The sequence below is a fragment of the Brachyhypopomus gauderio genome, chromosome 11 (genome assembly GCF_052324685.1).
Source record: "Brachyhypopomus gauderio isolate BG-103 chromosome 11, BGAUD_0.2, whole genome shotgun sequence".
In the NCBI taxonomy this organism is placed as follows: Eukaryota; Metazoa; Chordata; class Actinopteri; order Gymnotiformes; family Hypopomidae; genus Brachyhypopomus; species Brachyhypopomus gauderio.
The window spans coordinates 7,210,241-7,213,326 of record NC_135221.1 but is presented as its reverse complement, the minus strand read 5'-3'; positions in this window follow the sequence as shown (position 1 = coordinate 7,213,326).

The window sequence follows — 3,086 nt, the reverse complement described above, 5'->3', positions numbered from 1 at the left end:
AGGAGGAAATACTTTATTCCCGGATGTAATGTTACACAACAAGCCAGCAACGTTGGTAATGGCTTTCAAAGCTGAATGGCCTGTTGTTTGTTTCTTTAAAGCACTTTAATGATGTGCTCAATTATTATATTGCTCAGTCATTCATGGCGTCTGGAGCAGTAATGTACTTCAAGATTCCCTCACCAAATGCGATACAATTAACGTCTCGTCAAATTACTTTGCCTTACCTACATTATGTAACCTTGCCTAAATACTAAATAGCAGCAGGTCCACTAAGGTCTGGTTTATTTTCTATGGCAGCAGCAGGGGATTCCTGACTTTTATTTATATATATATATATAAAGTCAGGAATCCCATATATATATATATATATATATATATATATATATATATATATATATATATGATTCAGGGATTCCTGACTTTGTAAATATACAATTGATATCAATTGTGGTGAAATACACCAAGCGGGACGTTCTGGATAGAGGACCTTCATCCAAGTGCTTCATGTAGCTTCTACATAGATTACTAAAGTACATCTTAGTTACCTGGAAACTTCTCCAGATACCTAAAAAGCTGCTGGCAGATGTGAATTCAGCACTAATGCAGACAAGGTCTGCTGTGACCATCACTAAGACCAACCAGCTGATATATACGACACAGCAACAGTGAAGGTGCAGGTGCTTGGCAACAAGATGGAACAGCATCAAGGAGCAGCAGGCTCCATGGAAACGGAAGTTTGGAGGGCAACATAAGGCCAACACAGAGAGAAGTTACTTAAGTAAAATTAAGTATATTAATATATAATATATATTTTAAATAGAAATAGTTTTCTATTTCTATTTAAATAGAAATAGTAGAAATAATTTAATAATTTTATTATATATATTATTTATTTTTTGGATGAAATATGTATTATGTAAAAAGAGTTTCTTACAAATGTGTAATATCTGAGAGCTATGTACCAAGATGGTGACATAGCTCGGCATAAATGGTGATGCATAAATATTAGCATGCATGTCTTTATATAATAACTCCTATCAAGCATCAACACCAGGACCATGTATGGTAATGGGATTCTGCTTCTACCTGAACTTTATTACAGCCCTGTTTATTTTAACAGAACCCTGTGGAACCCATTTACCTGTGGTGGACAGTGAAAGGCTGTGTCAGTGCCCTGCTGAGCTAGGGAGATGGGAGACAAATGAAAGAGGGCCTGTTCAACCTGTATCCCTGCCCCATGAGGGAGGGCCTGGGGTGGGGGCAGTGTCAGAGACGCAGCGGTCAACTAGCCCTGCCTATAGAGGACATCTCCATATCACCACGGAGGAAGCTTAAGCATGTAGCACGCACATGTTGGATTCTGGGAAAATCTTCAGGGTTTATCAAATGTCAACGTTTCCTTGGTCTAACTGTGACATTTTCCATTACAAGTTTTTGCTTGTTAGTTAGGGAGCTGTCATGACCTACTCCTATGACTAATATTTATTTTTTGTTTTTTTGGAAGTCGAACAAAGAGCTGTTTAAGAAGTGTTGGAAAAATACATGAAGCCACATGAGCTTTTAAATTTGTTTTAGCTTTTTGCATTTGTCACTGTATGGTACAGTTAGGATATTCTAAGAAGCACATGCTTACAAAAACAGGAAGTCCTTGTTGTACATACATATAGTGAACATCACAGGTCTAATTATAGTGTTCATCATAAAAATGGGTTTGAGGATGCCACAAGTTTCATCACATGTATCATCACGCCCTCTCAGATCCAATAACTTAAACTTACTTTCTGTTACGCGCTCTAGGTTAAAGACACAAGGTGATTGAGCATTTGAGGTCACTGCTCCCAAATTATGGAATACTCTACCATACTCATTGAGAGTTGTTGAATCAGTGGAGTCTTTCAAAAAGCAATTGAAGACTTACCTGTTTAAACAGGCCTTTGATTAATTGTTCTGGTGTATTGTGCCGTTCTAATGCGTATGAAATTTCCATTTTATTGTTTGTATCCTTTGTAAAGCATTTTGTGACAGTTGTCTGAGATAAATGCTATATAAATAAATTTTACTTACTTACTTACAAGTTTCATTTGAGTCACTGCTAGTGTGCAAAGGAAGAATAATCAAAGTTTTGATGATTGTAGACACCATGCTGGGACAATATGTTAGAATTGTAGATGAGAGCAGTAGGCATCCTCATTAGTTCACAAGGCATTCAATAACTCGGGTAAGCCACTGAGTTTAACATTATGCACATTAATTGTTTGATTTGCTGTGACACAGGAGTGAGTCACAAATGAGGAACTTGGTTTATTCACCAAGCACAAAGACAGAAAGCATGTCTTCAGTGCAGCCAGCTTGGAGCATCCTCTAACTGGTGGTTAGGGACCATCAGCACAAGACACAGACCTTGACCATCTATGGGGATTAAATACAGTGAGACAAATGGGGGGCAGGTGTAGATGGTTATTCAATAAATAAGTGATTGGGATCAGAAAAGTGAACGTGTGCTGTGATTGGTAGATGTGATTTGTGAGGGCTGCCCGACTACTGACCAGGCTGTGACTTCAGCACAATAAAGAGCTTTTTTAACTGCTGTAGCAGTCAGGGTTTTGGGTATTTTTTAAATCTTCCACACTAAAAAGAAGATTGATCCCCATCTATGACTCTTGATGTGTTTCCTGATTTATGCTACTCACCTCTCTAGCATATTACTTATGAAAACAATAATCTCAAATAGATGAACTTCTTATGTAGTCTGTACAATGTCTTATTTTAGTGAGGTTTGATTGTAGACAGTCGAGACTTTGCGTTCTTGTATCTCTCACACTTTCCTTCAGACTGCAGAAAGCCAGTTCAGCAGCTTTCCACAGGCTTGAAATTTGTCACCTCCAATGAGCTCTGGATCTCCTCTCACACACTACCACTCCTGGGAAGGAGCTTATTTTCGAACATTTCACACTCACAAATAGGAATTTCATTGAAGACAGGCTTGAACAAATGGCCGTGTAAGTGGACGGATAAGCATGTCCCAATTATACCTCTTAAAATGTATGCATGTGTAAGCATTCTACGAGCAGCCAAGCCATTTA